At 46.5% G+C, this 23,408-nt stretch overlaps 2 pseudogenes; both read left to right on the top strand.

Moving 5' to 3' along the window:
- The first annotated feature begins 4,547 nt into the window (after positions 1-4,547).
- Positions 4,548-4,681, top strand: LOC149657121 (5.8S ribosomal RNA; annotated as a pseudogene).
- A 455-nt stretch (positions 4,682-5,136) lies between these two features.
- On the top strand, positions 5,137-6,399 carry LOC149657120 (large subunit ribosomal RNA; annotated as a pseudogene).
- Positions 6,400-23,408: the final 17,009 nt, after the last annotated feature.

Below are 23,408 nucleotides of genomic sequence, written 5' to 3'. Positions count from 1 at the left end.
TTATGTACATCTCTCACCCCACAAAATGTACGGAATGCCCAACCCTAATATTTGCATATTAGGGAGTTGTCACCCATACAACGAGGAAAAATGTAAATTTCGCACCTTTTAATACGGAGGATACGAATTTCATTGTCCCTACGAGTACTTAAGAGTTCTAAACCTAGCTCTCCATATGTGCATGTTTATGGTTTATAAAACTAACAGAGCAGTTAGAAAAAACTATAAGGATAAAAACGAGACGGCCATGCATTATATGTTCAAGGCCATGTATATTTGCAAGTTAACCAAGTGTCTGTATGACAACACCCATAGTTTAATGTTTTACGAAGTTCATTATCATATGAGATCCAACGGTTCGAATCATTATTTCGCAGACTTTATTTAACTTATTGGTTGAATTAGATGTTTAATAATTGCACTTAAGTTTTCAATTCTGTAAGCAAATGGTTTCTCTAAGTGTATGTAACTCATCCCGTAAATAATACTTTGAATTTAAATAATAAATATTCGAATTTAATACTTTTTCATTTATTAACTAAATATATATATAGACATATTACAAATTTTAGGAGTTAAATATTAAAATTTAATACTAAATATTGTATAAATTTATACGCATGAGGGGTTTTCCTTCGCGTATCCACGCCTTATGTCACCCATGTATCTAAAGGTAATATTTACCCTTTCTTTTAATGAGGGGTTGAAATCCTTGGGAACGGAATGCTCCCAATCTTTTTGACAATTCAAACCCCTCGTTAAAAGCAGGGAGTCGTTTCTTAAAACAACCGAAATGGTTGCCCGAGATTCGCCTTTCGGTCTCATCTGAAATTTCCTTTCAGCGCCGAAAGATAGGGAGGCGATAGTTGAGTGCACTCCATGCTCATCGTCGGAATGCCACCCACCACTATCCCTCCCATCCCGATACAAATTCACCACCGCGGCATTAAATCGCACCCCGCACTGCTTCTCCACTTTTTCTTTTAAGTCCCGCAGGCTTTTAGGCCACTCAGCTAAACTCCTATGGGATGTTGCCCCATAGGACTAATTTAAAAAGTTCCGGTTTTCGCAAACGTAGAAAACTTTACGAGGAAGTCTCCGGTTCACTTCCTCGTAAAGCCCCTCAAACTCGGTCAATAGTTTGCCGATCGTAACTTCCTCTTCGAATCCATCGCGGTAAGCTATCGATGCACCCATGCCGAGCGTCCTCTCGTACAATGGTGCACCTCTTGGTGGTGTTGGCAGATCCGAAGGCAAAGGGTGCGGTGGAGGTGACATCGGCAACTCAGACGGTGACGAAGGTGGTGGTGGTCGGGCATCCCTCCATGATGACTCGGAGTTTGGAGGAGGAGGAGGTAGTGGCGACGCTGAAACGTTCTTCATCATCATCTTTTTTCCCGCCGTTTCGCCAAGCCTGCGCGTGGTAGCCTGATGCGTAGAGGATGAGGAGAATTTGAAAGGGTGTTCTCCCTAAATGTAAATATAAATATAAATATAAATATAAATAGAAATTAGTAAACTCCGACAAACTGGTGGAGTAAATTCATGCAGGAGAAAAAAAAATTAATAATAAGGTTTAATTTCTACTCACCCTTGAGCGTTCATATTCTTGATGCCGCCCATTTCTCGGTTCTAATCCTCCGCAAAATATCTTCCAACAGCAAATGTACTGAGTATTGAAAAATACTTTAAGTAAGGAGCAGCAGGCAGGATCTCGTCTAAAGTCAGGAACAAAAAGTGATTGAGTTTGAGCACGCGTCAGGCTTTTATACTCTTGGCGTCGTCCATTTAATCCTTGTTTCAACCATCATACAGGTTTTACATTGACGTCACGTTGAACTCTTCGTCATGTTTCGAAATTCGCATCAAGTTTCAATCTAGTTCGTTTACTTAAAAGTTTCCTAACAAAAACAAATATTGCAACCCCAACTATCATCCCATGTTGACACTAACCGCTTTCTACAAGTGTGTATCACGATTTCGAATTATTTACTTGGACCGTTTATTTACCATCCGAGTTTCAATATTTTCCCGTTCACCAACCTCGTATTTACATTTCCTATCCCCGAAATAGGTATATCAATAAAGAGAAATTGGTTAAAGTTGAAATAATTTCTAAAGTTTATATTTAGAAGTATTAAGTTGAAGTATATTGGGTCGAATTTCTTGAAATATGACGGCGGTACCGTTATCTTAAATAGTATCCCAACACATGCTTCAAATCCTGTATCATTAACGTAAGCCGAAACAGAGGTCTTGGTTATCTAAATATCGACAAATTTCAAATTTTAGGAGTTATTATATACATATTTAATACTATATTAGAAGTATTAAGTTGAAGTATATTGGCTCGAATTTGTCGAAATATGACGGTGGTGCCGTTATCTTAAATAGTATTCCAACACCTGCTTCAAACCCCATATCATTTACGTACGCCGAAACAGAGGCGTTGGTTATCTGAATATGGGCATTTTTCAAATGTTAGGAGTTATTTATATTCAAATTTAATACTATCCCACTAAATACAGGCATATTCCAACTAAATATTTTCATTTAATATTTCTAATTACATTTCAAACTTTATAAATTATTCAAACTTTTACCAATTTCCCATTATTGATAGACCTATTTCAAGGATAAGAAATGTAAATAACAAGGTCGGCGAACGAGAATGGAGAAACTCGGATGGTAAATAAACGATCCAAGTAAATAATTCGAAATCGTGCTACACACTTGTAGAAAGCGGTTAGTGTCAACATGGGATGATAGTTGGGGGTTGCAATATTTGTTTTTGTTAGGAAACTTGCAAGTAAACGAACTAGATTGAACTTGACGCTAATTTCGAAACATGACGAGGATTTCGACGTGACGTCAATGTAAAACCTGTATGATGGTTGAGACAAAGATTGAATGGACGACGCCAAGAGTATAAAAGCCAGGCGCGTACTCAAACTCAATCACTTTTTGTTCCTGACTTCAGACGAGATCCTGCCTGCTGCTCCTTACTTACTTAAAGTATTTTTCAATACTCAGTACATTTGCTGTTGGAAGATATTTTGCGAAGGGTAAGAGAAAATTTACGGGCTAGTACCGAAATTACTAAATTTTCCAAGTTTAAGTTACTGGCGATTTTTTTTCCGAGATTAAGATTGTCTTTACCCCATTCATTCTTTGAGTTTGTTTAAGTGTAATATGTGTGAGTGCGCGTTTCTCAGGAAGAAGGAACTTTATAGGCACAAGAGGGAGAAACATGAGGGTGTTTCCTTCCCGTATACGGAGTGTTCAGCTAGTTATACCCGGTTTGCGAATTTAAAGATACATTTGTATACCAAACACTCTAAAGCTTCCCCTAAGGCTCCACACCCCCACATGGACAATACAGACCTAAGGTTTCACACCCCCTTAACACAGACCTATCTACCTCTATCTTTATCCCATTCCCGGGTCCATCAACTAATACTTTGTCCCATTCTCGGGACCATCAACCTCCACCTTTGCTTCGCACGCTGTCCTAACTTCGGACCCCTCCTCCTCCCCTCCCCTTGTTCCTCCTGTTGTTCCAACTTAAGGTTCATCATTATCTTCCTTTGTTCCGCATGTTGTCCCAACTTCGGGTCCCTCAACCCTTCCCCTTATCCCTCCGGTTGTCCCAACTTCGAGTCCTTCAATCTCTATTCCCCTTGTCCCCCCAACCCAACACTTTACTGAGTACGATAGTTAATTTCTCTGAGTGTAGAAAAGTTGAATAGTACGGAGAGCCAAATTATAAACGACCTCATATGCAGAGGAAATCGTTTGACCCCTCCTACTCCATCTCCTACCCCTCCCGAGGTGAAGGAGCCGAAACGGTCCACGTCGGAACGCATTTCCCCATCCCTTCCTGGGACGAAGAGGCCAAAACGGTCCACGTCCGACCCATCCCCTCCTGAGACGACGAGGCCGAAACTTCACCACTCTACACGCAACCCTATTCTCCCCACCCCTCCCTCTGTTTTTGGCTCTCTTTCCGCCGTCACCCGTAGGGTGTCGTCGAACCTTTCTACTGAAAATCTAGGTGAACTGTCCGACGATGGGAATCGTGCTTTGAACGAATTCATGGACCTTGAAGAAGAAGAAGAAGGGGACAGACCTGTCGTCATTTGGATGGTTCTTCACTGGATGGAACTACACCACCGCCTCCGAGGGTTGCATGTAGTATTTGCGACAAATGGTTCGACGGTCCGGATGAATCGAGTCTCCACATGCGGGAACATTTCCCGGTCGTTGAAGACGACGAGATGGATACCATGACGAGCCAGCAAGAGCGTAATCTTCAACGATTTATGGACCAGGAGGAGGAGGACTTTCCGGACCTTTCCAGCCAGGAGAACCACGACATTCACCGTCTTACGGACCGGCAGGAAGGTGGTGGACAATTGTTAGAGAGCCCGAACCTATCGTCGATCCATCGGAAACCCCTCATCCCAGCACAAAAGTTTTAGAGTTAGTTAAAATTTCAAAGTTAGTTAGTATTTCGCATGTATAACGTTTAAAATAAAAAAATGTACGACTCTAAGCGGTGGATCACTCGGTTCGCCAGCTGCTAGACTCGGCGTGAATTGCAGGACACATTGAGCACTTATCTTTTGAACGCACATTGCGACCTCTGGTCTTTCCCGAGGTTTTGCCTGTCTGAGGGTCGGATTACTGACCACTGCGACCGCTTTTCGTACTTGATCATTCAAAGACGATTAGTCGGTTCTAAGGTGACCGTGTTTCTGGATTCACGAAAGTTTACCTTTCGGGAATCGAGATCGGTTTAAATCTCGTGTTTCGTCTCGTTCGTCGACTCGCCGTTGCGTTATCGCACGTTCGATTCGTGCTATGCCTTAAAAACCATAAGGACCAAAGCGGGTTCCGAGTAATGCGTAAAAACATTTTCTCGGCAAGTTCGTCTCGCGATGGTTCTCGATCTAATTTGTTCGACTTGGTCGGTTTTACGCTTGTTTTCCCAGAAACGGCGTTCGGCTACGCTTCTCGATGCTTTCAAAAGCGCGCCTAGGTTTCTTTCCGAAGGATTCTGCGGGCGGGTTAATAGGAAGTTACGCTAGCCACATCGATCTATTAAAACTGTCGACCTAAGATCGGACGAGATAACTCGCTGAATTTAAGCATATAAATAAGCGGAGGAAAAGAAATCAACAGAGATTCCCTTAGCGGCGAGGAAACAGAGAGAAGCCCAGCACCAAAGCGCTCGTCCCAATGGGGCGAGAGTGCTATTTGGGGTTTAGGAGTAGCGCGACCGAAGGTTGACCTAGGCGCAAGTCCCCCTGACTGGGGCTCTCGCCCATAGAGGGTGCAAGGCCCATAGTCGCTTATGGTCTCCGGCGGAATCAAAACTCCTTGGAGTCGGGTTGCTTGAGAGTGCAGCCCTAAGTGGATGGTTAACTCCATCTAAGGCTAAATACGACCACGAAACCGATATTGAACAAGTACCTAGAGGGAAAGTTGAAAAGAACTTTGAAGAGAGAGTTCAAGAGTGCGTGAAACCGTTTAGAGGTAAACGGGTGAGCCCTCGAAGGTGATCGTTTTAAGGGATTCAGTCTCTAACGGTGGGGACCTCAGTCGGCCGGGCGGGCGATTGATGTTGGCCGTTTGCGCATTTCCTTCCGTTCGAACTACGCTGCGACCGGTCCCGATACGAGACGCTCATGAGATCCCAGCAGCAGGACGGTGGCCATGGAAGTCGGAATCCGCTAAGGAGTGCGTAACAACTCACCTGCCGAAGCAACTAGCCATGATAATGGGTGGCGATCCAGCGTCGACCCGATACCCGGCCGCCGCGGCCGAATAAACCATGGTGTTTTAAGCCGCGGTGAGTAGGAGGGCGCAGAGGCGCGCGTCGAAGGTGCCGAGCGTATGCTCGCCTGTAGCCGCCTCTGGTGCAGATCTAGGTGGTAAAAGCAAATGCTCAAGTGAGAACCTTGAGGACTGAGGTGGAGAAGGGTTCCATGTGAACAGCAGTTGAACATGGGTCAGTCGGTCCTAAGGGTTAGGAGAAATCCGTCCGAGGCGGGACCTCTCATTCGCAAGTCCCGCTGGTGACCGAAAAGAAATCGCGTTAATATTCCCGAACCCGGACACGGAGATCGTCCCTTTCGGGGGTACATTGCGGTAACGCAAACGAGCTCGGAGACGTCGACCGGAGTCCCGGGAAGAGTTGTCTTTCCTTTGTAAGGATTCGACTCCCTGGAATCGGCTCGCCCGCAGATAGGGATGGTGTTTCCGTAAAGCACCGCGTCTCTTGCGGTGTCCGGAGCGCTCCCGTCGGCCGTTGAAAATCCGAGTGAGAGGTAGTGATTTTCGTGCCGGACCGTACCCATATCCGCAGCAGCTCTCCAAGGTGAACAGCCTCTAGTCGATAGAAAAATGTAGGTAAGGGAAGTCGGAAAAACCAATCCGTAACTTCAGGACAAGGATTTGAAATCTTTGATTCGTGGCAATGTTTTTTATGAGTAGACTTGATTGAGATATAAAGATTTGAATAGTTTTTGATATTGCAAATAAATTGGAATTGAATCTAGTTAATATATATCTTGAATTGGAAAAATAGTAATACCTTGGACTCGAAATCGGTTTTGAAAAAAGAAAATATCTGGTTTTAAAACCTTCATTGTGGGCTGCTAATATCTGGGATTTGAAACCTGCCTTTGTGCGCTGCTAATATCTGGGATTTGAAACCTGCCTTTGTGGGCTGCTAATATCTGGGATTTGAAACCTGCCTTTTTGGGCTGCTAATACCTGGTCTTTGATACCTGCCGTTGGGGGCTGCTAATATCTGGGTTTTGAAAACTGCCGTTGGTTGTAGCTATTATATGGGAAATGAAATCTGCCGTTGAGGGCTGCTAATATCTGGGATAGTAGAATAACTGGGATCTTTAAGTCGTTCACATAAAGAATTCGTAAGACTGAAGGACACCATAGAGATCTCATCGACAATCAAGAGTACCAAATTTCCCAAAGTTTGTTTCATAATGGAAATATTTTCGGAATTGAGGTAATGGTATTCCGCGGTACGCCCATGATCTACTGGGAACATAACTAATCTATGCAACGTTACGCTGTTGATATTTAGGGTTGTCAAGCCCGTGGGAGCGGCGATCGCAACGCAACCGGCATTTTTAAATTGGCGTCTAACGGCGTTGGCGATAGTAGCAATAAGAAAGGACTTTCCAGTGCCACCTGGACCAGATACAAATTGGCAGAAATTTTCCCTTTGCCTTCCCTCTTAGGTGAAGTGATCCATAACTTTGTCATAAACCCATTTTTGGTCAGTGTTGAGTAACGCAACTTGGTCTAGTGCCATCCCCTCAAAATCAATTTCCATAGCGGCTTCGACATCTTGCATCGCATTTTCTGTTACAACGACGATTTCTTTCCCTTGAAGGGCATATTCATCGTCATAGCTTTCTGCATCCGAAATCGCAGAAATCTCTTTAGCTTTTTTGGAGGCTTTCTTTCTTTTGAACTTCTTTGGATACCAAGAATTTCTCATGGTATGAGCTTTCAAAAGCTTCAGCGAAGGTTGCAAATTCGCCCAATAACTCAGTTTCGTTTCGCCATGGTTTGAACAGAATTAGTAGAGCGTGGCAGTACTTTTCTGGTTCTTCTATTGGGCCGTGAACGTAATGATCTATTATGTAAGGCTTAATCCTTTTTCTCATCAAACCGAGATTATTTCTCAACATGATTACATTTTCAAAATTTTTCGATCCCTCCGAGTACTAAACGTAATCGTAAAACCGCCCGAACTCTCGTAATCTTAAATCTTCCAAGCTATCGGGTCTCTTGGAAAATTTATCGTTCACAAACCCTTTTTGGCAAATGTCTTCGCTTTCAGGATCAGTTTCCCTCAAGCGTGCAAGATGCTTGTAACATTTCAAAACTTTGGATCGGTTTTCTTTCACGTTAGTGTTAATAAACTTGGTGCTGTCAGACTTTTGAAACAATTTCTGGCCCAACATCATGTCCAAACCTTCGTAAAGGTTCCTTTCATTCGCTTCATCTTTCGAAAGTTTTCGCAACAGTGCCTCAGGATGCGTTAAAATTTTATAGCGGTCGTTTGTGGAAAGGTTTCATTCGATCTCACCATCATTGAAAAGATTCAGATTGATCTAGTGCGATTCCGCTTGAGCATTGACCGCATCGCAGTTGTTTAATAGTGCCAGGGGATCCGTTTTCGCCAATAATTCATCGGCAGTTAATGAATTTTGGTGTTCAGTAATTCCGTTAAGCTCTTCGGTGCCATAAATATAATCCTCATTGATCTGAGTAATATCAATGTCTTTGTGCAATGGATTAAGTTGTTTCAGCTCAGCCATGGCCTTTTTCAAAGCATCAAGGCGAACAATTTTTTGCCAAACCTTTTTGTCACTAGTGGGTAGACCATTAACCAAGACGTGCAATTCGCGATCTTTAGGTAGTGCGGCTGGTATCATATCCAATTTTATTTTAACTGGAATTGGCAAGTATATGATTCTACCTTTCAAAGCTTTCACCGCGCCAAACTGCATGTTGGAATTAGTTTTAGTACCTAACCGGACTACAGTGTGAAATACCTTCACAAGCTGAATTAAGGCCTTTTCAAACATGTTCAAACTCGTGTCTTTTGTCGGAGGGACGTCAACTCCCAAGCCGTCAAGGAAACATCTAATTGGAATATTTCCCTTTCGTAACTCTTTAGAACAATAAGGGCATAAAAGCATGTCCATTTCTCTAAAGTCAGGATTTTTCAATAACAAACCAGCTCTTAAAATGAGAAAGGCGTGGTTGTCAAAAACTGAAGTGCATGACAGTTTTTCCACGGTCCTCAAATCAGAATTTTTTAATAATCTAGCGCAACAATTGCAAGATGTGTCGTGAAATTCATTCGTATCACGCTCAGCTCAAGCAAATTGTTTGTTGTAGAAAGCCAAGATTTCACTCTCATTGAGACAAGGCCTTATATCGTTCTCATTTCCTTTCGTGGCCTCGTTTTCGGCATTCGACATTTTCAAGCCACGTGACTCAACAATATTTCTCATTTTGGGTATAACATTTTGAAGAGATTCGAAATCACCATGATCATGTTCATCAGTCAATGTTGATAAAGCGTTAAGCAACGCTCGAGCAGAGTAGATTTTACTTAAAATAGTTCTAATCCCGGAGTAATGCGGAGCCAATTCTCTGAAGGCTCTCAAGTAACTGTGGCGTTCCTCGCTTTCAGAGCAATAGGAAAAATGACCAAGATACGGCAGAACTTTCACTTCAAAATCTGAATAGTCGAATTGCAATTTGACAATGGATTTTTGGCAAAACTTATTTTTCTAGGAACAAACGTCAAAATCAGAACTAAAAAGACGCTATCACTGGCCTTTGCCGCTTGGTTAATGAAAGCTATGACTTTAAAAATAGTCCGCTCTCTAACGTTGCAAATGTCACTGCATTCCCAATACGAAGCTTTTTCTTTGGTTTCAAAAAACCCATATTCGTTAAGTACGATATTCGCTTTGTCTTTATCTCATTAGAACTGCGTTTAGTAAAGTATGTTTTCTACTTTTTTATCACAGTACAATGTAAAATATTCAAAATAAGTGTTTTGATTAGTACCAATCATATGAAATTTTTTGAATCACATTACAACTTTGCATATTTTCCGGGTATCATTAGGGGTTTGACAAGCTTATCTAATCGCGTTTTTGTCAGGCAAATCGCGATTTCATATTGAAGCGAAGCTCCTAAAAATGGCAATTAGAAAAGCATAATTGGGCCTTAAAGCTTACGTGTAGCTACCGACGTTCTGCAGTGAACTGGTTCGTTTATTTTAAATTCGCTGTTCAAATTCACTACACTTACGCATAAGTAGGGGTCATTGCTTAAATTTTTGCTTTCGCGGTCTATTGACTTTAGAAGCATTGAATTAACCCCTTATGGCTTTCACGGTCTATAGATTGCGGAAGCATTGAATTTACCCCTTACGGCTGCTCGTCTTCTCCCCCCTTTCTGCCCCCAATTTTTCATGTGACCTGGGAGAATCCATCATAAATAAAGTTACTTTAAGTCGAATTTTTCTTTTTCGAGGTTATCACGAAGAAAATGATAATTGATATCAATAAGTTTCGATCGGCTATTTTCCACCGCATTTTGTGCAAAATACAATGCGGATTGATTGTCGCAATAAATCAATGGCTTTTCAAATTGAACTGCAAAATCTTTCGACAGTTCTTCTAATACTGGTTGTAACCATAATCTTTCTTTCTCTGTTTCCGATAATGCGACATAATCGGCCTCCATTGTCGATAATGAAACCGATTTTTGTTTATGTGATCTCTAAGAAATCGGTGACGAACCGAGACACCATAGATATCCGCAGGTACATTTACGGGCATCTTTGTCTGAACCCCATTCGCTATCTGAGTATGCTTCAAGTTGCATCCTTGCTTGTTCTCCATATCGTATGCCGAATTCTGCGGTCTATATAACATATCATGTCAATTGACAGAGTCTATTCCAATGTACATATCCTGGGTTTGAGTTAAATTGATGACCGAAAATAAAATATCTGGGCGCCTTCTTTGTGCGAGAATTAATAATGTGCCGATGAACGATTGATATGGATAGTGTTCCATTTCTTGTTTTCCACGATCATCAATAGGACTATCCCTTTTTGTTAAGATTATACCAGCACTTCAATTCAATTCAATTGTGTTTATTTAGATAATATTTTTACATAGGGCTGTGGAAAGAGGGCAAAGTCGACTGCGACTTATAGCCCTCACTGGTATGATATGTTATCAATTAAATCAAACAAACAAAATTATAAGAAAAATAAATAAATAAAAAAATTAACATTATTTACCTTGATCTTCCCTTGCCTCCCTTTAAAAGTAAACAAGAAAAATTAATTTAAACGATCCACCTTAACAGCAGGGTGATTCTAAAATGGTGGTATAACCGAACTACTGCGGGTTCTATGAGCGATTTTAAGTCGAAAATGTTCTATGGCATTTTGTCATCCAGGCCACCGTTTAAAAGTTATGATAAGGATCATTTACGGATGACCCCTTAAAATTAATTAAATTCGAAAACAAAAGCCCAGCGGGTTGAATACATTTTTAAGTGTACTCACGTGTTTAGTAATCGCGCTCGCGATTTACTTCCCCGCGAACTCCATAAAGAAGTCCTCCACCAATGTAAGCTTGAAAATGGGTTCAAATGGGAAGATTCGTGCCGAATTGAGATAAACCTCACCCAATGGGAAATGCATTGAAAATTTAATAAAAAACGACCAAATGGGAAGATTCTTGCCGGATTGAGAAAAACCTAACAAACAATCAACAAAGGATTAATGTTTTATTTCCACTCTCTTCTGAGAATCGCAAAAAGAAGTGAAGCTTTTCAAGCAAAATTACACGTATTTTTGTTTAAAGCGTATCAAAACTTAATTTTAACAATTTGATCGTCAATGGAGTAAGAAATTACGGAACACATGGGCTCTACTGCAATGTAACGTTAAAATTGTAAAGTCATAAACCAAATTAAGAAATCAAATAAATGTCAGTTTTTAGCAGTGTAGCGTGTTTTGCCTCATGGAATGAGAGTCTGACTAGATGTTCTCACATTCGATTCTCAAAACTTGATGAATCGCTGGCTTTTGTTTGCTTTCGTGGCCGGATTTAAAATACTAACTGTAAAGTCAGTTGGAATTTGGAAGGTTATTAAACCTGCAAAACGCGCAAGAGTTCAAATTGCAGTGGTTTTCTTTCATCTTGGCGGTAATTTGGAAATGTTTATGAATTTGGAAAGTTTATGAAGAGTGGACGTAATTGATAGATTTTCATAGCCTTGTAGCTAACTTATATTAAAGAAATAATCCATAAGGAAGAGAGACCAAATAAACTTAACAAACTGTTTATTAAACTAGTGAGTGAGTGAAGTGAGTGATATGATAACATAACATTGCTATTTATAGCAGTTACTAAAAAAAACAGTATTAAGATATTAACCGGTTAAAAAACATATCGCCTTAATTAAATTACAGAGTTAATATGTTCCGAGTAGATAGGAGTCGCTTTCTCCAACACCCCTTCTCGACGAGTATCGGATAATCCGGCTTTGGACATCAAGTGCTTTAGTTTTTCTTTGGTTAAAGGCTTGGTTAACATGTCAGCGGTCATTTCCTCGGTTGGACAATAGGTGATATCGATGATGTGGTTTTCTCTCATATCCTTGAGGAAGTGATATCGTACGTCAATGTGTTTCGTCCTAGCGCTGATCCGTTCGGAAAGACTCATCTTGATGCATCCTTGATTGTCCTCAAATAGGTAGGTTGGCGTGGTAGCCGGAAATCCAACATCTTCGAGAAGCTGTCGTAGCCAAATGACTTCTTGGGCGGCATGAGCTGCTGCGACGTATTCGGCTTCTGTCGATGAGGGCGCGACAGTTGATTGTTTCCGACTTGACCATGCGATGGTTCCCTGTCCGAATTGGAATAGGTATCCGCTCGTTGATTTCCGGTCTTGATGATCACCGGCCCAATCTGCATCGACGTAGCCGACAAGTTCTGGTGTTTCCTTCAAAGCTGGGAAATGAAGTCGGACATCTTTTGTTCCCTTGAGATAACGCATTACTCGTCTGACGGCCGTCCAATCTCTTTCTCTCGGCTTTGAGACTCTTCGGCATAGGTAGCTGATGCTAACTGCAATGTCTGGTCGTGAAACGGTAGCGAGGTGTAGAAGTATTCCTATTGCTTCTCGATATCGGTTGTTGTTAGGTAGAATATCTTCGTCTCCAGACAATTTTGGATAAGAGGGATCCATAGGAGTTTTGGATATCTTCGCATCTTGCATGCCGAAGTCTTCGAGCATGAACGCTATTTTAGTTCCTTGATGGATTGTAAAGCTTCCGTCAATTCCTCGTTCAATCTGGATACCGAGGTAATACGAGGCGTTTCCTAGGTCCTTCAGCTCAAAGTGCTTATTTAGTTTCTCGTACAGATTGTTGATGGTGGCTTCATTCTCGTTCAACACCAACAGATCATCTACGTATAGTAGGATATACGTCCAGGTACCGTCTTGTTCCAATTTCGAGTAAAGTCCTGGATCGGCTTTGCTACGATTGAATCCTTCATCAAGTAGAATTTGATTGGCTTTGGCGTTCCAGGCCCTTGCAGATTGCTTCAATCCGTATAAGCTGCGCTTGAGTCTGCAGACCTTCTCTTCATTTCCAGGTTGGATGAAACCCGGAGGCTGTTCCATATACAGGTCCTGGACTATGTCTCCATCGAGGAATGCGGTTTTGACGTCATAGTGTTTGACCGGTAAGTTCATGGCTGCGGCGATACTGAGTAGAAGTCGTACGGTCTCGTACTTCACGACAGGTGCAAACGTCTCGTCAAAATCTTCGCCAAACTTCTGAGAATAGCCTTTGGCGACTAATCGGGCTTTATATTTGCTGAGTGTTCCATTTTGATCATGTTTGGCTTTGAAAACCCAACGACAACCAATGGCCTTTCGATTTGGTGGTAGGTCTGTTAACTCCCAGGTGCCTTTTTCATGCAAAGATGAGATTTCTTCTTTTGCCGCATCTGTCCAGTTCTTCCTTTCTCTCGGATTTAAGTCGGCGAGTTCCTCCCATGAGCTTGGTTCGCGAGGATATTGAACCGTTGCCTTGTACGTCAATCTCTTTGGTGGAATGCCCTTATTATCCCTTTCCGATCGTCTTGGAAGAATAGGAACTGATTGTCTTTCTTCAGATTCTTGTTCTCCATCAGATGATGATTCTGATTGTTCCTTTTTCGGATGTGACGTGATCAAGGAGTCAGCTGAATTAGTCTCCTTTTCCCCTTCTGGCTCTGATATGATGCTTTCTTCAAAGGTGTTGTCTCCTGTTCCTTCGTCGAAAGTGACAGAACGGCTGAAGTGAACTTTGGCAGTCTCAGGATTGAGAATACGATAGCCTTTCGTTGCTAAGCCATATCCGACCAGGACTCCTTTAAAAGCTTTGTCTCCGAATTTTACTCGTTTCTCCTTGGGAATGTACGAATAGGCTTTACTTCCGAATACACGGATGTGTCCAATACGTGGCTTTGAACCACTCCAAAGCTCATAAGGTGTTACGTCAATGGCTCTTGTTGGCAGACGATTTTGAAGATAGGCGGCGGTCGTGACAGCTTCACCCCAGTAACGGTTCTCGAGTTGTGCGTCTAACAGCATGCATTTGGCCATTTCCGTCAAAGATCGATTCTTGCGTTCCGCAACTCCGTTCTGTTGTGGATTATACGGTACGGTCAACTGGTGTTCGATGCCAAGTTCCTTGAGATAATCTTCAATTTCATGGCTGATATATTCTCCACCATTGTCTGATCGAAGAGCTTTCGGGTATCTTCCGAATTTGGTCCTTACGGATGCAATAAACTCCTTGAATGCAGTTAGAACGGAGTTCTTGGTCTTCATCAGATAGAGCTGTGTAAATCTTGAGTAGTCATCGATAAATGTTAGTATGTATCGATTACCGCCAGGTGTCACTGTCGGCATCGGCCCGCATACGTCCGTATGGATTAGTTCCATTGGCTCCTTGGTCTTCGATGTAGATGTTGGGAATGGTTTAGCTGTCATCTTTCCCTTTAGACAACATTCGCAAATAAGCTTCCGTTGACATTCGGATAGCTTGATACCATCGGCAAGATTCTTCGATGAAAGAGACTTCACGGCATCTATGTCCCGATGCCCTAGCCGTCTATGCCAGAGGTGAATGCAATCGGCTGTATGCGAGTTGCTGGCAACTTTTGCTATTTGCTTGGTTTGAAGTCGATAAAGGAATCCATCCATCTTGGCGAAAGCTGCAACGTTTTGACCTTCCATGATTCTGCATTCGTCGCCTTCAAAAATGACAGTGTGTCCTGTCTGTGTCAAACGGTGTACAGAAATTAAGCTGCCTCCTAGTTTTGGAACATAAAGGATGTTCTTCACAGCTATACTATGTACTTCTCCGTTTGGAGCGAGGCAGTCAATCATGCCATCGCCAATCCCTTCCGCCATTATGATTGAGTCTTCGGCGAGATGAATCTTCTCTGATTTCGGCGTTATGAATTTGAAATTCTTCCGATCGCTGGACATGTGACTGGTGGCCCCTGAGTCCACATACCATGAGTTCGCTTGTGAGCCATTCGAAGCCTTGAAGGCTGTATACTCCCCGCTCGTTCTCTTTTCTACCGCTGCTTTACTTCGCTCACTTCGGGATGCAGCATGTTCTCGATCCAGCTTATCTTTGTAGCTTCGGCAGTCCTTCATATAGTGCCCTGGTTTGTTACAATGATAACAGACTCCTCTGCTTGGACGACGCCGTTGATTATTGAATCTTCGACCTTTGCTTTGACTTGAAGTCTGCAACGCTGTGTCATTCCTAGAGGAAGCTGCTCTAGTCTCTTGACGTCGATTGAATTCGTCCAGTAATTTCGCTTTCACTAAGTCTAGTGTCAGATCTGCTTCCGGTCTCACTTCGAGGGCTGTGACCAAGACATTGTAAGATTCCGGTAGACTGCAGAGTAGCATGGCAGCGACGTGTGTATCAGGCAAATTTTCTCCGATTCCCCGTAACTTCTCGACGATCTCCAACATGGACCCTATGTGGTCTTGCATACTTTGGTCATCGTCCTTGAAGCGCATTTGATGCATCTTCCGTAGCAGGAATAATTTGCTAGTGATGTTCGCTTGCTCATGTAACTTCTGAAGTGTTTTCCACATGGAACGGGCAGTCTTCTCGTGAACGATATGAATTAGTTGATCGTCTTCCACAGACAGTGCTAAAGCAGCTTGGGCTTGCTTGTCTCTCTTATCCCAGTCAGCAGGAGGTTCCGACGTAGGCTTCGGTTTCTCTACGACTTCCCATAGATTGTCTCTGGTCAGTACCATCTTCATTTTGAATTTCCAAAGTTGATAGTTAGTATTGTTCAACTTCGTGACAAGAGATTTAAAGTCGCTTGAAGCCATCTTGTACGTGTTGACCGAAGACTAAGTCTAGTTATACTACTATACTAACTGGTACCCGACTGTCCTTAACATAAGTATTTATCCGTGGCTGAGCCCATAACCTGATAGATTTTCATAGCCTTGTAGCTAACTTATATTAAAGAAATAATCCATAAGGAAGAGAGACCAAATAAACTTAACAAACTGTTTATTAAACTAGTGAGTGAGTGAAGTGAGTGATATGATAACATAACATTGCTATTTATAGCAGTTACTAAAAAAAACAGTATTAAGATATTAACCGGTTAAAAAACATATCGCCTTAATTAAATTACAGAGTTAATATGTTCCGAGTAGATAGGAGTCGCTTTCTCCAACAGTAATAACCCGCCAATGCTTTTCTGTGGTGAATCCAAGAGTAAAAGTAGCATCGGAACGACCTTGACGACAAGTGGCCAATATCAGTTTAGTTTTTGACTAAGCGCTGTAATTAGTGGAGGGCCATACCAGCGCCCTCGAATCGTCTTACTCTCTGTCCATCGGGCGCAATACAGAAGTCTCATATGGTTCCAGTAATGTAACCGCGGCAATCAGAAGTAATGCAGGAAGCTAGGAATGAACCAAAGCATTTCCCAGGCGAGGGCGAAGTGGTCGAGCATACCTCTCGCGGATTCTTATTATAGGAATTGCTGGAAATGTCCCCCTTCATGGTCTACGCATAGCCGTGATCATCGGACTATGGAAAAGCATGCCCTCCTTGTCTCGCCACTTTGCCTGATGTCAAACGCACCAAGGATCCTCGCGCGAAGAGGATCCCCGCGCGAAGGGTTTCTTCGTTAGGGGATCCCCGCGCGAAGGGTTTCTTCGTTAGGGGATCCTCGCGCGAAGGGTTTCTTCGTTAGGGGATCCTCGCGCGAAGGGTTTCTTCGTTAGGGGATCCTCGCGCGAAGGGTTTCTTCGTTAGGGGATCCCCGCGCGAAGGGTTTCTTCGTTAGGGGATCCTCGCGCGAAGGGTTTCTTCGTTAGGGGATCCTCGCGCGAAGGGTTTCTTCGTTAGGGGATCCTCGCGCGAAGGGTTTCTTCGTTAGGGGATCCTCGCGCGAAGGGTTTCTTCGTTAGGGGATCCTCGCGCGAAGGGTTGCTTCGTTAGGGGATCCTCGCGCGAAGGGTTTCTTCGTTAGGGGATCCTCGCGCGAAGGGTTTCTTCGTTAGGGGATCCTCGCGCGAAGGGTTTCTTCGTTAGGGGATCCTCGCGCGAAGGGTTTCTTCGTTAGGGGATCCTCGCGCGAAGGGTTTCTTCGTTAGGGGATCCTCGCGCGAAGGGTTTCTTCGTTAGGGGATCCTCGCGCGAAGGGTTTCTTCGTTAGGGGATCCTCGCGCGAAGGGTTTCTTCGTTAGGGGATCCTCGCGCGAAGGGTTTCTTCTTTAGGGGATCCTCGCGCGAAGGGTTTCTTCGTTAGGGGATCCTCGCGCGAAGGGTTTCTTCGTTAGGGGATCCTCGCGCGAAGGGTTTCTTCGTTAGGGGATCCTCGCGCGAAGGGTTTCTTCGTTAGGGGATCCTCGCGCGAAGGGTTTCTTCGTTAGGGGATCCTCGCGCGAAGGGTTTCTTCGTTAGGGGATCCTCGCGCGAAGGGTTTCTTCTTTAGGGGATCCTCGCGCGAAGGGTTTCTTCGTTAGGGGATCCTCGCGCGAAGGGTTTCTTCGTTAGGGGATCCTCGCGCGAAGGGTTTCTTCTTTAGGGGATCCTCGCGCGAAGGGTTTCTTCTTTAGGGGATCCTCGCGCGAAGGGTTTCTTCTTTAGGGGATCCTCGCGCGAAGGGTTTCTTCGTTAGGGGATCCTCGCGCGAAGGGTTTCTTCGTTAGGGGATCCTCGCGCGAAGGGTTTCTTCTTTAGGGGATCCTCGCGCGAAGGGTTTCTTCGTTAGGGGATCCTCGCGCGAAGGGTTTCTTCTTTAGGGGATCCTCGCGCGAAGGGTTTCTTCTTTAGGGGATCCTCGCGCGAAGGGTTTCTTCGTTAGGAGATCCTCGCGCGAAGGGTTTCTTCGTTAGGGGATCCTCGCGCGAAGGGTTTCTTCGTTAGGGGATCCTCGCGCGAAGGGTTTCTTCGTTAGGGGATCCTCGCGCGAAGGGTTTCTTCGTTAGGGGATCCTCGCGCGAAGGGTTTCTTCGTTAGGGGATCCTCGCGCGAAGGGTTTCTTCGTTAGGGGATCCTCGCGCGAAGGGTTTCTTCGTTAGGGGATCCTCGCGCGAAGGGTTTCTTCGTTAGGGGATCCTCGCGCGAAGGGTTTCTTCGTTAGGGGATCCTCGCGCGAAGGGTTTCTTCGTTAGGGGATCCTCGCGCGAAGGGTTTCTTCGTAAGGGGATCCTCGCGCGAAGGGTTTCTTCTTTAGGGGATCCTCGCGCGAAGGGTTTCTTCTTTAGGGGATCCTCGCGCGAAGGGTTTCTTCTTTAGGGGATCCTCGCGCGAAGGGTTTCTTCGTTAGGGGATCCTCGCGCGAAGGGTTTCTTCGTTAGGGGATCCTCGCGCGAAGGGTTTCTTCGTTAGGGGATCCTCGCGCGAAGGGTTTCTTCGTTAGGGGATCCTCGCGCGAAGGGTTTCTTCGTTAGGGGATCCTCGCGCGAATGGTTTCTTCGTTAGGGGATCCTCGCGCGAAGGGTTTCTTCGTTAGGGGATCCTCGCGCGAAGGGTTTCTTCGTTAGGGGATCCTCGCGCGAAGGGTTTCTTCGTTAGGGGATCCTCGCGCGAAGGGTTTCTTCGTTAGGGGATCCTCGCGCGAAGGGTTTCTTCGTTAGGGGATCCTCGCGCGAAGGGTTTCTTCGTTAGGGGATCCTCGCGCGAAGGGTTTCTTCGTTAGGGGATCCTCGCGCGAAGGGTTTCTTCGTTAGGGGATCCTCGCGCGAAGGGTTTCTTCGTTAGGGGATCCTCGCGCGAAGGGTTTCTTCGTTAGGGGATCCTCGCGCGAAGGGTTTCTTCGTTAGGGGATCCTCGCGCGAAGGGTTTCTTCGTTAGGGGATCCTCGCGCGAAGGGTTTCTTCGTTAGGGGATCCTCGCGCGAAGGGTTTCTTCGTTAGGGGATCCTCGCGCGAAGGGTTTCTTCGTTAGGGGATCCTCGCGCGAAGGGTTTCTTCGTTAGGGGATCCTCGCGCGAAGGGTTTCTTCGTTAGGGGATCCTCGCGCGAAGGGTTTCTTCGTTAGGGGATCCTCGCGCGAAGGGTTTCTTCTTTAGGGGATCCTCGCGCGAAGGGTTTCTTCTTTAGGGGATCCTCGCGCGAAGGGTTTCTTCTTTAGGGGATCCTCGCGCGAAGGGTTTCTTCTTTAGGGGATCCTCGCGCGAAGGGTTTCTTCTTTAGGGGATCCTCGCGCGAAGGGTTTCTTCTTTAGGGGATCCTCGCGCGAAGGGTTTCTTCTTTAGGGGATCCTCGCGCGAAGGGTTTCTTCGTTAGGGGATCCTCGCGCGAAGGGTTTCTTCGTTAGGGGATCCTCGCGCGAAGGGTTTCTTCGTTAGGGGATCCTCGCGCGAAGGGTTTCTTCGTTAGGGGATCCTCGCGCGAAGGGTTTCTTCGTTAGGGGATCCTCGCGCGAAGGGTTTCTTCGTTAGGGGATCCTCGCGCGAATGGTTTCTTCGTTAGGGGATCCTCGCGCGAATGGTTTCTTCGTTAGGGGATCCTCGCGCGAAGGGTTTCTTCGTTAGGGGATCCTCGCGCGAAGGGTTTCTTCGTTAGGGGATCCTCGCGCGAAGGGTTTCTTCGTTAGGGGATCCTCGCGCGAAGGGTTTCTTCGTTAGGGGATCCTCGCGCGAAGGGTTTCTTCGTTAGGGGATCCTCGCGCGAAGGGTTTCTTCGTTAGGGGATCCTCGCGCGAAGGGTTTCTTCGTTAGGGGATCCTCGCGCGAAGGGTTTCTTCGTTAGGGGATCCTCGCGCGAAGGGTTTCTTCGTTAGGGGATCCTCGCGCGAAGGGTTTCTTCGTTAGGGGATCCTCGCGCGAAGGGTTTCTTCGTTAGGGGATCCTCGCGCGAAGGGTTTCTTCTTTAGGGGATCCTCGCGCGAAGGGTTTCTTCTTTAGGGGATCCTCGCGCGAAGGGTTTCTTCTTTAGGGGATCCTCGCGCGAAGGGTTTCTTCTTTAGGGGATCCTCGCGCGAAGGGTTTCTTCTTTAGGGGATCCTCGCGCGAAGGGTTTCTTCGTTAGGGGATCCTCGCGCGAAGGGTTTCTTCTTTAGGGGATCCTCGCGCGAAGGGTTTCTTCTTTAGGGGATCCTCGCGCGAAGGGTTTCTTCTTTAGGGGATCCTCGCGCGAAGGGTTTCTTCGTTAGGGGATCCTCGCGCGAAGGGTTTCTTCGTTAGGGGATCCTCGCGCGAAGGGTTTCTTCGTTAGGGGATCCTCGCGCGAAGGGTTTCTTCGTTAGGGGATCCTCGCGCGAAGGGTTTCTTCGTTAGGGGATCCTCGCGCGAAGGGTTTCTTCGTTAGGGGATCCTCGCGCGAAGGGTTTCTTCGTTAGGGGATCCTCGCGCGAAGGGTTTCTTCTTTAGGGGATCCTCGCGCGAAGGGTTTCTTCGTTAGGGGATCCTCGCGCGAAGGGTTTCTTCGTTAGGGGATCCTCGCGCGAAGGGTTTCTTCGTTAGGGGATCCTCGCGCGAAGGGTTTCTTCGTAAGGGGATCCTCGCGCGAAGGGTTTCTTCTTTAGGGGATCCTCGCGCGAAGGGTTTCTTCTTTAGGGGATCCTCGCGCGAAGGGTTTCTTCTTTAGGGGATCCTCGCGCGAAGGGTTTCTTCGTTAGGGGATCCTCGCGCGAAGGGTTTCTTCGTTAGGGGATCCTCGCGCGAAGGGTTTCTTCGTTAGGGGATCCTCGCGCGAAGGGTTTCTTCGTTAGGGGATCCTCGCGCGAAGGGTTTCTTCGTTAGGGGATCCTCGCGCGAAGGGTTTCTTCGTTAGGGGATCCTCGCGCGAAGGGTTTCTTCGTTAGGGGATCCTCGCGCGAAGGGTTTCTTCTTTAGGGGATCCTCGCGCGAAGGGTTTCTTCGTTAGGGGATCCTCGCGCGAAGGGTTTCTTCGTTAGGGGATCCTCGCGCGAAGGGTTTCTTCGTTAGGGGATCCTCGCGCGAAGGGTTTCTTCGTTAGGGGATCCTCGCGCGAAGGGTTTCTTCGTTAGGGGATCCTCGCGCGAAGGGTTTCTTCGTTAGGGGATCCTCGCGCGAAGGGTTTCTTCGTTAGGGGATCCTCTAGCGAAGGGTTTCTTCGTTAGGGGATCCTCGCGCGAAGGGTTTCTTCGTTAGGGGATCCTCGCGCGAAGGGTTTCTTCGTTAGGGGATCCTCGCGCGAAGGGTTTCTTCGTTAGGGGATCCTCGCGCGAAGGGTTTCTTCGTTAGGGGATCCTCGCGCGAAGGGTTTCTTCGTTAGGGGATCCTCGCGCGAAGGGTTTCTTCGTTAGGGGATCCTCGCGCGAAGGGTTTCTTCGTTAGGGGATCCTCGCGCGAAGGGTTTCTTCTTTAGGGGATCCTCGCGCGAAGGGTTTCTTCGTTAGGGGATCCTCGCGCGAAGGGTTTCTTCTTTAGGGGATCCTCGCGCGAAGGTTTTCTTCTTTAGGGGATCCTCGCGCGAAGGGTTTCTTCTTTAGGGGATCCTCGCGCGAAGGGTTTCTTCTTTAGGGGATCCTCGCGCGAAGGGTTTCTTCTTTAGGGGATCCTCGCGCGAAGGGTTTCTTCTTTAGGGGATCCTCGCGCGAAGGGTTTCTTCGTTAGGGGATCCTCGCGCGAAGGGTTTCTTCGTTAGGGGATCCTCGCGCGAAGGGTTTCTTCGTTAGGGGATCCTCGCGCGAAGGGTTTCTTCGTTAGGGGATCCTCGCGCGAAGGGTTTCTTCGTTAGGGGATCCTCGCGCGAAGGGTTTCTTCGTTAGGGGATCCTCGCGCGAAGGGTTTCTTCGTTAGGGGATCCTCGCGCGAAGGGTTTCTTCGTTAGGGGATCCTCGCGCGAAGGGTTTCTTCGTTAGGGGATCCTCGCGCGAAGGGTTTCTTCGTTAGGGGATCCTCGCGCGAAGGGTTTCTTCGTTAGGGGATCCTCGCGCGAAGGGTTTCTTCGTTAGGGGATCCTCGCGCGAAGGGTTTCTTCGTTAGGGGATCCTCGCGCGAAGGGTTTCTTCGTTAGGGGATCCTCGCGCGAAGGGTTTCTTCGTTAGGGGATCCTCGCGCGAAGGGTTTCTTCGTTAGGGGATCCTCGCGCGAAGGGTTTCTTCGTTAGGGGATCCTCGCGCGAAGGGTTTCTTCTTTAGGGGATCCTCGCGCGAAGGGTTTCTTCTTTAGGGGATCCTCGCGCGAAGGGTTTCTTCTTTGGGGGATCCTCGCGCGAAGGGTTTCTTCTTTGGGGGATCCTCGCGCGAAGGGTTTCTTCTTTGGGGGATCCTCGCGCGAAGGGTTTCTTCTTTAGGGGATCCTCGCGCGAAGGGTTTCTTCTTTAGGGGATCCTCGCGCGAAGGGTTTCTTCTTTAGGGGATCCTCGCGCGAAGGGTTTCTTCTTTAGGGGATCCTCGCGCGAAGGGTTTCTTCGTTAGGGGATCCTCGCGCGAAGGGTTTCTTCGTTAGGGGATCCTCGCGCGAAGGGTTTCTTCGTTAGGGGATCCTCGCGCGAAGGGTTTCTTCGTTAGGGGATCCTCGCGCGAAGGGTTTCTTCGTTAGGGGATCCTCGCGCGAAGGGTTTCTTCGTTAGGGGATCCTCGCGCGAAGGGTTTCTTCGTTAGGGGATCCTCGCGCGAAGGGTTTCTTCTTTAGGGGATCCTCGCGCGAAGGGTTTCTTCTTTAGGGGATCCTCGCGCGAAGGGTTTCTTCTTTAGGGGATCCTCGCGCGAAGGGTTTCTTCTTTAGGGGATCCTCGCGCGAAGGGTTTCTTCTTTAGGGGATCCTCGCGCGAAGGGTTTCTTCTTTAGGGGATCCTCGCGCGAAGGGTTTCTTCTTTAGGGGATCCTCGCGCGAAGGGTTTCTTCTTTAGGGGATCCTCGCGCGAAGGGTTTCTTCTTTAGGGGATCCTCGCGCGAAGGGTTTCTTCTTTAGGGGATCCTCGCGCGAAGGGTTTCTTCTTTAGGGGATCCTCGCGCGAAGGGTTTCTTCTTTAGGGGATCCTCGCGCGAAGGGTTTCTTCTTTAGGGGATCCTCGCGCGAAGGGTTTCTTCTTTAGGGGATCCTCGCGCGAAGGGTTTCTTCTTTAGGGGATCCTCGCGCGAAGGGTTTCTTCTTTAGGGGATCCTCGCGCGAAGGGTTTCTTCTTTAGGGGATCCTCGCGCGAAGGGTTTCTTCTTTAGGGGATCCTCGCGCGAAGGGTTTCTTCTTTAGGGGATCCTCGCGCGAAGGGTTTCTTCTTTAGGGGATCCTCGCGCGAAGGGTTTCTTCTTTAGGGGATCCTCGCGCGAAGTAGTATAGGGCTACAGTTCGTACC

This window comes from Phalangium opilio, unplaced genomic scaffold, assembly GCF_054372755.1.
Source record: "Phalangium opilio isolate 3A_F unplaced genomic scaffold, DU_Popi_V2 ptg000077l_1, whole genome shotgun sequence".
NCBI lineage: Eukaryota > Metazoa > Arthropoda > Arachnida > Opiliones > Phalangiidae > Phalangium > Phalangium opilio.
The sequence above is the reverse complement of the archived record's forward strand: the minus strand, read 5'-3'. Positions and strand labels throughout refer to the sequence as shown.